We start from the raw sequence: 13200 nt of genomic DNA, 5'->3' as shown, positions 1-13200 counted from the left end.
AGTAAGCACCTACAGCACCGATTGTGAATTAAAGTCTTAAATAGAAGATATTACATTTTTGACGACACTACGAGTGATATACTTCGGTGTCTACTTTGTAGGGAGGGATCGTCTCTTTCAGAATCACATACGATCTTTGTCTTGATGTCATTTTCACTTCCTCTTTTCCTCTGAACACCTCCTCCTTCCCAATACGTAGTTTGCGCGATTTTTTTTACATGCGTGTCAACGGTAAACTTCAAATTAACCTCTAATTTGCATCATTTTACACGTAGTTATATTGTTGATCTAATTTCAAACGCATTCTACATCTTAAGCAACCATAGAAATGACTCCACCACCACCAAAAGCACCCCGGCCTTTAAAATCTGCGTGCACCCGTATTCCTACCTGACTACACCCAAAACAAGCATTTTCAGTAAATACTACATAGGTATACCACACTGCCCCTTTTTCCTTTGCAAAGTTATGATGTCCTTAGACCCTCAAAAGGTGTCAGAAAATACCTGAAACCAGAAAAGCCACAGATGAGGGATCCCTCTCCCTGGGACAGATAGACATGCAGTAGACCGCACATCTTTAGAGAACATCAACATCAGTAATATATACCTATATAGAATAGAAGTCCATCGACCCAGGTGCGTCTTCACATGTCCTCATAGAGAGATTCCTTCGGGTCTTGATGGACTGTAACCAGGATCAGCAAAACTAGAATAAGAAAAAAAAGACAGGCTCCGGCAGAAATATGAGCATTTATGTGATATGAATAGATAATTTTGGGTAGGGTAGGGAAAGCAGAGAAAGAGGGTGAAGTGTGGGTGTATTATAGAAGCACCAGCAGTCTGAGCCTAAAACAGCAGAACAGAGCATTTGTGTGTTCACCCTAATTATGAGTCTTATTGAAAGGAAGGTTTCAAATAATGACATTGTGTCTGCCCGTCTGACCCAAAGTGGGAGTTGGTTCCTGTTTAGCCAGGTGAAGCCAGAAACTGGATCCAAAATGCAGACACAGACAAAAAAGAAAAGAAAAAAGTGAAGCTGCAATATATGGGCAATGCGCAGGCAAACAAAGCTGATACCTGGGATGAGGCCTCATGTTGCTCCTGAACGCTAATAGCCAGTTTTTATATTCACTATGGGATGCACTGGACACTTATACAACCAGGTTCATATCTTGTGTTTGGAACAATCTCTACCTGTTCCAACATCTTCCAAGGACATGACCTACCGGAGGCTTAGCACAAAACTTATATTTGCAAAATGCACATATGTCATTCAAAACTCCATGGTGAAGACCATCCAATTCATTTTTGGATGGTCAGCAGGTGTTTCCTGTGTCCTGGGTGTCCTTGGCTTACTGTATCTAGCTTTGCTCTATGATACTTCAACACTCGTCTTTCTCCGTGACTTTTCTGATATAAAATTGCATTCACCACTCCCTCTTGTCCCACCACATCAGGGTAGAAATCCTAAGTATAGTCCGATGTTGCCAGGCCGGTGGCAGCATTCATTGCTTTTTTTGAGCTATTCCTAGACATTGTCAGCTCCTGATGGTCAGTGCAGCTGTGCCGACATGTTCCTCCTTCCTTCCGTAGCCATTGTGTTTCTCAGAGCTTGGGTGAGGTTCACATAGTCTGGTACATGGGCTCGGCAGTACTTGGACAATCCATGGAAGCTGCACGTGTCTCTCACTATCTTTGGCTGGGGTCCCGTAAGACCCATGCCTTGTACTAAGATTTTTCTTCCCAAAAATGTGACCGTTGGTTGAAATAGTTGCAGTTTTGGTCTGTTTAACTTTGTAGTCACATTCAGCCAGTCTGTGTAGAGGCGTTCTAGTGGCTGTGAGGCAGTCTCCTTTTGGGGCCGCAGCACTTAGCACATTGCCAACATGGTGCAGTATCAAAACATCTTCTGGCAGATGTAGACCTTCCAGGTCTTCTTTCAATGCCATATTGAACAGGCCAAGGGAGTTTTTCAGTCAATCAATCAATCAATATTTATATAGGGTCTGTTACAATCAAGATTGTTTCTAGGCACTTTACAGAATCCCAGTGCCTGACCCCCAACAAGCAACAGTGGCAAGGAAAAACTCCCCTTTAACAGGAAGAAACCTTGAGCATGAAGAGAATTGTGTTCACCTTGTTACCATGTGTTCTACCATATGTTTCTGTTTTCTGTTAGAAGTACTTTAGAAGTTAGGGATGGTAGAATCATTCGCAAGTGTAATAAAGATCAGTGACCTTTCCTTGACAGGATTGTTGTTTAGACATTTGTAATCGCAGGAGCCAGTCAGGCTCAAACACCCATTGTAAAACTGGACAGCAGAGTGGTGTTGATAAGTTCATCTGCAGGAAGAAGGTGAACTTTGTCCTGGCCATTTGGGAAACAACGGAGAACAAGGACTGTACCAGCAACAATGGGACTGGAGGAAGAAGATGAGGTCATCCAAGAATAAGGACTGGATTGGACTAGGTTAGCATCAATAATTTACATATGTGTTTCTATAAAAGACTGGGTCAAGGGATAGTCAGGTTGTCAGACTTCATTCCCTGGCAATTGACTCTGTTATTGTAGGGTTATGAACTGGCCCGGAGCTCTTTAATATTTTTATCTTGAATTGGTTCTATTTCCTAAAAACATTTTGAAATTGGCATTTTTCTTCTTGAAGTCTTCATTCAAAGAACACGCAGATTAGCAGTGACACATGTGAGGTATTGCGATCCAACAAGCAGGACCCGGCTCATGTAGGGGGACCCTCCTGCTGATGGCCGCCTGGGTAGAGAGAGGAGAGAATAGGCAGAGATCATAGAGATACATTAATACAGGGGTGCTCACATTTTTTCAGCATGCAAACTACTTACAAAATGACCAAGTCAAAATGATCTACCCACCACAAAAATGCAAAACATCTAATTATTTTCAAATGTATTGAGGATTCTTTGTATGTACAATGTATGTTGATGTACCTTGCATAACCTAATGAGCCAATATTGCAAAACACACATAATAATTAACTATTAACATTTTTTTGTAATTACCTAGGTTTACTATGATGACTTGCACTGAATTGAATCAGTCAGGGATGCATAGTCCAGACAGTAGCTGCTGACAGCCAGCCTCAAGCACACTTCCAAATGTTCATCAGTCATGGTGGAACTGTATTTGTACTTAATAATCTTCATGGACTTAATAATCTTCATGTAGAAAGTAGATGTTTGCACTGGCCTATAAGAAAGTGATATGTTTTTGGAGAGAAGCAGAAAAACTACACAAGAATCAGTATAACTAGTCTACTTGATGAGGAGAGGAGAGGAGAGGAGAGGAGAGGAGAGGAGAGGAGAGGAGAGGAGAGGAGAGGAGGCCATGACCCAGTGGGGTGACAGAGGCCTGTCAGGTGATCATGTTTCTTGACCCTGGCAGCTTCGGCCTATAGCAGCATAACTAAGATGTAAACCTAATAATTAGACAAACCCCTAAGTATGATAATTTGTCTATCTAGGATAGTAACAGCAACTACAGAATTAGTGACAATAAACTTTTTCAAAGAGGAAGGTTTTAAGTCTAATCTTAAAAGATAGATAAGATAAGATAAAACTTTATTGATCCCACATCGGGGAAATTCATGTGTTAAAGAAGTAGCCCGTGGTGTACAATACAGTACAGTACTAAAAGAAAAAAAAAACCCTCTTATGTACATTACTATGTACATTATACAATATATACACAAATTAAAAATTATATACAGAAAGGAATGTCAGACTATATGAAGAAAAATAAATGCAGAAATAAGACATTCCGGATGTAGAATGATTAAGTAGTGCGGAGAAAATATGCCAAACCATGGGTTATTGGTGCTGCAAGAGTTGTGAATATTGTGCAATGTGACATTACATTAGTTGGGATGAATGAACTGTGGTACCGTTCCATTTTACACCGTGGGTGTAACAGTCTGCTGCTGAAGAAGCTGCTTAAGGCCCCCACAGTCTCGTGTAGGGGGTGAGGGGGGAGGGGGTGACCAAAATTGATGTCAGCTTGGCAAACATCCTCCTTTCACCCACCTCCTCAATGGAGTCCAGAGAGCAGTCCAGGAATGAGCCAGCCCTTCTGACCAGTTTGTTAAGTCTCTTCCTGTGCCTCTTTGAGCTTCCACAGCTCCAGCAGACCACAGCGTAAAAGATCACTGATGCCACCAAAAGTCATAAAAAGTCCTAAGCAGTGTCCTGCACACTCCAAAGGACCTCAGTCTCCTCAGCAGATGGAGACTGTCAGGAACCAGATAAGAACCCAAATGCCTCAGTGCTCTTCAGTGCTCTTCTTTCCCAGAGTGAGTACCTTTTAGTGCGGAGTGAGACCCTCTTAAGTGCTGCCTCCAGTGCAGCTTCCAGGTGTCCCCATTTCGTGAGTCTGCTCAATGCATTCTGGGATTTGAAGTGGGGGGGTGAAGAACTCCAGGATAAATGTCTGTGTCAGGAACCAGATAAAAACCCAAATGTGACACACAGGTCTGGCTGAACACCGCTTTATTGTCGGACACAGACAACAGACAGGATTCTCCGGGGAGCGAGCAGAACAGAATAGTCGGGGACAGGCAAGGTCGAGATCGGGCAGAAGGCAGACAGAGTTTACAGGGGAGCAGGCTAAACAGAATGGTCAGGAACAGGCAAGGTCAGAACCGGGCAGGCAGGCAAACAGGAATACGCTGGAAAGTCATCAGGAACAAATAACGATCTGGCAGAGAGCAGGTGTGCCTCCGGGATTTAAGAAGAGTGCTCATTAGAGTCCTGATGCACAACAGGTGTGTGGGGCGAGGCGGCTCACGGGCATGATTGCCCACAGCTGTGACAGAGACGGCTTTGGCCTTTCTTGTACAGGACGTCTGTGTTGTGAGTCCAGTCCAGTTTATTGTTGAGATGAACACCCAGTTATTTGTACTCCTCCACGATCTCAATGTCCAAACCCTGGATGTTCACGGGTGCAATGTGAGAAGCCTTCCTACTGAAGTCGATCACCACCTCCTTTGTCTTGCTGGCGTTGATGCACAGATGGTTCAGTTCACACCAGGCGACAAAGTTGGTGATGACCTCCCTGTACTCCAGTTCGTTCCCTTCAGACACATGTCCAACGATGGCTGTATCGTCGGAGAACTTCTGGAGGTGGCAGCTGTCTGAGTTGTAGCTGAAGTCAGATGTGGAGGTGACGTGGTGTGAGAAGAGAGCTGCTGGTGTCGGAGGTGTTATGGGGGGAGAGGGGGGATGGTGATGTGACAGCACAGTCAGGTCTGGGCTTTGGTGAGTGGGAGAGGAGGGGGGAGGGGCGGCACAGTCGAATCTGTTGAAGAAGAAATTCAACTCATTCGCCCAGTCCAGGCCCCCAGATTCAGGGCCCCTCCCACTGTCCTTTGTGTGTCCTGAGATGGTTTTTAGGCCTCTCCAGACTTCCCTGGCATTGCTCTTCTTGAGGCGCTCCTCCAGCTTCCTCCTGTAGCTGTCCTTGCCTCTCCTTATCCCCCTTCTCAGCACCTTCTGGACTCTCCTCAGCTCCTCCTTGTCCCCAGATTTAAAAACCCTCTTCTTCTCATTCAGCAAGGCTTTTAGTTCAGGGGTCGCCCAGGGTTTATTGTTGGGGAAACACCGAACCTTACAGGTAGGAACAGTATTTTCCACACAGAAGTTAATGTAGTCTGTGATGCAGGTTGTCAGGCCATCAATGTCCTCCCCGTGAGGTTCACAAAACACATCCCAGTCTGTGGTGTCGAAGCAGTCCCTCAGCGCCATGCTGGTCTCCTTAGTCTCCTCCTGAGACTTCCGTTGGGTAACGTTTTGCGTCACTTCCTGTCTTCTCAATAGTTCGTTGGTGCACTGTGTACGGTGTTTGTTGGATTCACTTTACTTAAAATTGAATACTCGGGAAAATTCTAGTCACTCGATAACAACAGGGAGAAATAATCCATATTAAACAAATACAGGGCTCCGCCGATTATCAGCGTTAGCATGGCCTCACTATCTGTTTCACCCGGTGTCTTTGTCTGTTCAGCGTGTGAAACCTTTAGCTACTCCTCTGCCTCCTTGAGTGAAGGGAATAGGTGCAGATAGTGTAGTCTATTAATGGCTCTGGAGGCGAGACTTAGTGAGCTTGAGACGCAGTTCCGCAGCTTGGAGTTAGCTGGAGTTGCATCAGGTAGCCAGGAGAACGTAGCTGCTGTGGAGCTGCCTAGCATAGCTACAGCTAGCGGAGAAACTGACCCTGGTAATTGGCGACTACCTGGTAATTGCGCTACGTGAAGCCGACTCCAGCGACCATAGTTAAGTGCATTCCGGGGGCCAGAGCGGCCTAGCGTAGCTACAGCTAGCAGTCCCCCGGCAGCAGCCGAGCAGCTGGCTAGCCAGGGCGGCTGGGTGACGGTTCGCAGGAAGCGTAGCTCAAAACAAAGGCCCAAGGTGCACCACCAACCGCTTCCCGTGGCTAATCGTTTTTCCACACTTGGCGACACACCCGCTGAGAAACCGATCCTGGTAATTGGCAACTCTGTTTTGCGCTACGTGAAGCCGACTCCAGCAACCATAGTTAAGTGCATTCCGGGGGCCAGAGCGGGCGACATAGAAGCCAATCTAAAGGTCCTGGCGAGAAGTAAACGGAAATTTGGTAAAGTTATTATTCACTTCGGAGCAAATGACACCCGGCTTAGTCGGAGGTGACAAAAATTAACATAGAGTCGGTGTGCAATTATGCAAAAACGATGTCAGACTCCGTAGCATTCTCTGGTCCCCTTCCCAATCTGGCCAGCGATGAAATGTTTAGCCGCATGTCATCGCTTCGTCGCTGGTTGTCGCGGTGGTGCCCCGAAAACCAGGTGGCCTTTATAGACAATTGGAGCACTTTTTGGAGAAAACCTGGTCTGATAAGGAGAGACTTGTCCATCCCACACGGGATGGTGCCTCTCTCATTTCTAGTAATTTGGCTAATTTTATTAGACCCAAAGTGACCTGACATACAAGGGTCCAGACCAGGATGCAGAGTTGTACTCTTACACACCTCGCTGCTGCTTCCATAGAACCCTCATCCACCAACAATAACATATTTAACATGATAAAGGTAGTCTCTGTTCTACGGTTAAAAGTTCACCAAGCACAGAGCAGGGTAGCGGTCAATCACCATAATCTTATTAAAATTAATACCAAAGCACAAGTTGAAAAAACTAATATCACAATTAAGTGTGGACTGTTAAACATTAGATCTCTTTTGTGTAAATCCCTGTTAGTGCACGACCTGATAGCGGATCATCACATTGATTTATTTTGTCTTACTGAGACCTGGCTTCAGGAGGAGGAGTATGTTAGCTTAAATTAATCTACTCCTCCTACTCATCTTAATTATCATATTCCTCGTGCTACTGGTCAAGGAGGGGGAGTGGAAGCAATCCATCGCTCCAAGTTATTAATTAATCCTAGACCAAAACAACGCTCCAGTTCATTTGAAACCTGACTCTTGGCATCACCCATCTGAACTGGAAGACAGAAAAGCCACTTTTGTTTGTAGTTGTATATCAGCCCCCTGCTGGGCCACATTCAGAGTTCCTTTCTGAGTTCTCTAATTTCGTATCTGACTTGGTCCTTAGAACAGACAAAGTCATTATCATCGGAGACTTTAATATCCATGTAGACATTTTAAATGACAGCTTTAGAAATGGCTTCATCTCATTACTTGAGTGAGTTGGTTTCCTCCAGCAGATAAACCAACCAATAGATCTAGTTCTGATTTATGGTATTGAGGTAGAACATGTGTCAGTGTTCCCTCAGAACCCACTCCTGTCAGATCATTCATTGATCACTTTTACATTTATGATTAAGGATTCTTCTATCCTCAGAACACAGTCTTACTATAGCAGATGTCTCTCAGATAATGCTGTAGCTAAATTTAAGGAAGCAATCCCTGTGCTAATCCCAGGAACACCGTGTGTTTCCCCAGGGATCAATCATTATAATCTTATCCCTGCTGAGGTTGACTCTATTGCTGAAGGTGCAGCAACCTCACCGAGAATCATGCTTGATTCTGTTGCCCCCCTGAAAAAGAAAATAGTGAATCAAAGGAGGTGTGCCCCCTGGTATAATTCATATATCAGGACCCTCAAGCAGAAAGCGCACAGACTAGAAAAGAAGTGGCATTCTTGTAAAATAGATAGCTATTATGTAGCCTGGAAAGACTGTCTATTAGTTTACAAAAAGGCCCTCCGTAAAGGAAGAACAGCTTATTTTTCTTCTTTAATTGAGGAAAATAAGAACAATCCCAGGTTTCTTTACAGCACTGTGGCCAAATTAACCAAGAGTCACAGTGTTTTAGATCCACGTATCCTTTCTTCCCTTAGTGGTGAAAACTTCATGAGCTTCTTCACTGATAAAGTTCTAGTTATCAGAGAAAAAGCTAACCAGGCCATCCCAACAACTGGACCATCACCAGATGTGCTGACTGTGGGAACATACAGGTTTTCCAACAAGCCCTTAAACTCCTTCAGCCCTATATATTTTTCTGAGGCGTCATCGCTAATTCAGAAATCCAAGTCCACCACGTGTCTTTTAAATCCCATCCCAACATACCTGTTGAAGGATGTTTTACCATTGATGGGCAGCTCTGTCCTGGACCAGATCAATTGTTCTTTAGTGACAGGTTATGTACCCCGGTCCTACAAGGTGGCAGTGACTAAGCCGTTGCTTAAAAAAACATCACTGGATCCTGATGTCTTAGCCAATTGTAGGCCTATATCCAACCTTCTTTTTATCTCTAAAATTCTTGAGAAAGTAGTGGTGACTCAGTTACTGGAGCACCTGCAGAGAAACAGCCTGTTTGAGATGTTTCAGTCAGGCTTTAGAGCTCATCACAGTACAGAAACAGCACTTCTTAAAGCTAATGATCTTCCTCTAGCTTCAGATCATGGACTGGTCTCTATGCTGGTTCTGCTGGACCTCAGTGCTGCTTTTGATACAGTTGATCACAGCATCCTGTTACAGAGACTGGAACATGTGACTGGGATTAAAGGGACAGCACTAGACTGGTTTAGATGATATTTATCTGATAGATACCAGTTTGCTCATGTCCATGGCGTTCCCTCTTCATACAGTAGGGTCAGCCATTGTTGACATAAATCTCAGACTGTCACAGCTGCAGGCAACCATGCCCGTGTGCCGCCTCGTCCCGCACACCTGTTGTGCATCAGGACTCTAATGAGCACTCTTCTTAAAACCCGGAGGCACACCTGCTCTCTGCCAGATCTTTATTTGTTCCCGATGACTTTCCAGCGTATTCCTGTTTGCCTGCCTGCCCGGTTCTGACCTTGCCTGTTCCTGACCATTCTGTTTAGCCTGCTCCCCTGTAAACTCTGTCTGCCTTCTGCCCGATCTCGACCTTGCCTGTCCCCGACTATTCTGTTCTGCTCGCTCCCCGGAGAATCCTGTCTGTTGTCTGTGTCCGACAATAAAGCGGTGTTCAGCCAGACTTGTGTGTCACATTTGGGTTTTTATCTGGTTCCTGACACAGACATTTATCCTGGAGTTCTTCACACCCCCACTACAAATCCCAGAATGCATTGAGTAGAATCACGAAATGGGGACACCTGGAAGCTGCACTGGAGGCAGCACTTAAGAGGGTCTCACTCCGCACTAAAAGGTACTCACTCTGGGAAAGAAGAGCACTGAGGAACGAAAGAGAAGACAATTGACAAAGAGAAGACGATTTCAACACAGGGTTCCTCCCAAAGACGTCACCGATATAAAAGAAACTTTGATTTGATGGAGATATTTGTGTTTGTTTGAATTGTTTGCTAAATTGTCTCTTTGTGTTAAAGGTTTTCAACCTAATCGTAATCCTGATACTAATGCTAATGGCAATGCAAGCCAAACAATCTTGAAAATATAATAAAGATTGAGGTGAAACAGAAGATCTAGCGTCCTTTGGGGGTTTATGGAACCAGGCCATTTTCAAGTTGGGCAGGTGCTGAAATAAGGGAGATAACTTGACAGTTGAAAACCGGTTGGAGCATCACGGACCTGAGGACAAGGGGCCTCAGACACCGCAAGAAAAGCTGTCGACGCAGAAAGGATTCAACATGGTGGAAGAAGTTCTGGGGATATAAAGCAGCTCAAAAAGGAGAGGATCGCTGCAAAAAGCAGCTTCACCAGACAAGCCAACTTCATCACCAGAAGGGCAAGCAGCATGCTTGAAGCGGAGTTGAATGAGGAGTTCACCAAGCTCTCAAGACTACAAGGCGGGACTGCTGGCTGACATGGAGGAGAGGGCAGCCCTTGAAGAAAAGCAAGTGGGTGACATTGAGAGGACTGCCAAAGAAACTGAAACAAAATTTGAAGAAGTGAGAAACGCTGTCCAAACAAACCTGTGGGAAAGGTATGGCCAAAGCAAGCTTGAATTCACACTCTCTAAAGCCGGAAAAGCCTTTGATTAAGCATATAATGTACCAGTCGAAAGCACCAACTTGGAGGGATTTGACGTGAATATGACCATCTTGAAGAAGAGGATGAATGAGGCCACAACAGTCATGTCAGCCTGGGAGCGATAGATCCTGTGTCATTAAAAGAAGAACTGAATAACAGAGTTAAAGAGCTGAAGGCAGCCAATAACAGGCTTCAACTGAGGAAAGCTGAATTTGTCACTGCACGGACGGTTGCAGAGCAAGGGCTTGCCACAGAAGCTTCAGGAGTCTGGAAAACATTTCCCACACCAGCGATACCAACTGTGAAGATTAAGGCAACCACCCTACCAGTTTTCAGTGGCTGCAAGAGGGAATATCACAGATGGAGAAAGGACTGGGAAAACCTGCAGAAGCAAGGGGAGCCATCTGGATCACCTGAAGTCAAGAAAATTCAGCTCCTGGATAGTGTGGAGGACAGGATAGCAAAGGACCTCAGGCTTTCAACCTATACCACTGCTGAAGATATTTTCAGAGTCATAGAAAACAGATATGGAAACAAATTAACCATCGCCCTTGAAATCCTTGAGGAACTGGAAAAGATACCACATGTAAGGGGAAACCAGCCGAGGAAAGTCATTGACCTTATACAGTCTGTGGAGAAGGCCTTAGCAGATCTCACTGAGGGAACTCTGGAGCCATAAGAAACCCACTTGTTGTTAAATCTTTGCAAAGCAAGTTACCTGACTATGTAAAAAGAGACTGGTTAATGTTCATGGTCGATCCGAAGAATAGGGTCACTTCAGACAACCACTTCGACATGCTGCTGAAATTTAAAAAAAATCAGGAAGAAGTACTGGAGAGGCTTGAACAGCTAAGGATTGTGGAAAAAGTGTCAGACCATCCCAAAAGAAAATATGAGAGAAAATATGGCTCAACAAGAACCACAAAGAGAAGAGTGCTGGAAGAGTTCATCTAGCGTCCTTTGGGGGTTTATGGAACCAGGCCATTTTCAATTGGGCAGGTGCTGAAATAAGGGAGATAACTTGACAGTTGAAAACCATGGAGTTCCTCAAGGTTCTGTACTTGGACCAATCCTCTGCACCTTGTACATGCTTCCCTTAGGGAACATTATTTGGCAGCATGGGATAAATTTTCATTATTATGCTGATGACACTCAGCTTTATTTATCCATGAAACCAGAGGAGACAGAAGTTAGTGAAGCTCCAGACCTGTCTTAAAGACAAAGTCCTGGATGTCTTCAAATTTCCTCCTCCTTAACTCGGGGAAAAACTGATGTCATGGTGTTTGGTCTAGATGGTATCTCATTAACATCTAGTCTCTCTGTGAAGAATCTTGGAGTAACTTTGACCAAAATCTGTCCTTCACACATTAAAACAGTCTCTACAAGTGCCTTTTTCACTTGAGGAACATCACAAAGATCAGGAAACTACTGACGTGGCATGATGCTGAAAAGTTAGTCCATGCATTTGTTACTTCCAGGCTGGACTATTTTCATTCTTTATTATCAGGGTGTCCAAACATCTATTTAAGAAGCCTCCAGGTGATCCAAAATGCTACAGCCAGAGTTCTGACATGTATTGACAAAAGAGATCACATAACTCCTGTAATGGCGTCTCTTCATTGGCTGCCCGTTAAATTTAGAATAATTTTTAAAACCCTTCTTTTGACCTACAAAGTCCTCAGAGGCCTAGCTCCATCCTACCTGGAGGAGCTAGTGATACCTTATCAGCCCAATAGACCGCTCCGCTCTCAGAATGCTGGTTTACTTGTGGTTCCCAGAGTTTCTAGGAGTAGAATGGGGGGGCGAGCATTTAGCTACCAGGCCCCCCTGCAATGGAACCAGCTCCCTGTCCAGGTACGGGAGGCTGACTCCATCGCTACTTTTAAGATCAGACTTAAAACCTACCTCTTTGAAAAAGCTTATTGTTGTTAATTCTGTAGTTCCAGTTACTATCATAGATAGACAAATTATCATACTTAGGGGGTCGTCTAATCGTTAGGTCACATCTTAGCTATGCTGTTATAGGCCAAGGCTGCCGGGGTCCGGAAACATGATCACCTGACAGGCCTCTGTCACCCCACTGGGTCATGATTTCCTCTCCTCTCCTCCTCCTCATCAAGCAGACTAGTTATGATGATTCCTGTGTAGTTTTTCTGCTCCCCCCCCCGCCTCTCTATTTATTTACAGGTATCGCCGCCTTCGGAGCTGCATGATGACCTCCGGCCCCGCTGACCCATTGTATAGTGTATTTTTGTGTGTGTTTCTGTGCTCTGTGCCTCTCCTCTCCTTCTCCCTCTCCTTCTCCTCTCCTCTCTCTTTACCCAGCCGGCCATCAGCAGGAGGGTCCCCCTACATGAGCCTGGTCTTGCTCAAGGTTTCAAGGAGTTTTTCCTTGCCACTGTTGCTTGTCTGGGGTTAGGCCCTGGGATTCTGGAAAGCGCCTTGAAACAATTTTGATTGTATAAGACGCTATATAAATAAAGATTGATTTGATTTGATTTGATTACAAAACACATATGATGACTGACTGATAGCGCAAATTCAAATGAACCGTCAAGCACCCTCTGGAGGGTATAGAGCTGTTCCAGTGCTCCAGGCTCCCTCTTCAGGATAAATTATGAAAATGGGATGTGTTGACTTCAAACTGGCAGTTTCAAATTCAATTCCACAATCAGGCCAAGCAGCCAGATCCTAACTTTTACACTAAGATTGGCCTGCTTTTTTCCCATGCTTACTTTAGCCATCTTTTAGGTCTACACAC

The sequence above is a fragment of the Takifugu rubripes genome, chromosome 16 (genome assembly GCF_901000725.2).
Source record: "Takifugu rubripes chromosome 16, fTakRub1.2, whole genome shotgun sequence".
Taxonomy (NCBI): domain Eukaryota; kingdom Metazoa; phylum Chordata; class Actinopteri; order Tetraodontiformes; family Tetraodontidae; genus Takifugu; species Takifugu rubripes.
This window is presented reverse-complemented; position numbering follows the sequence as displayed.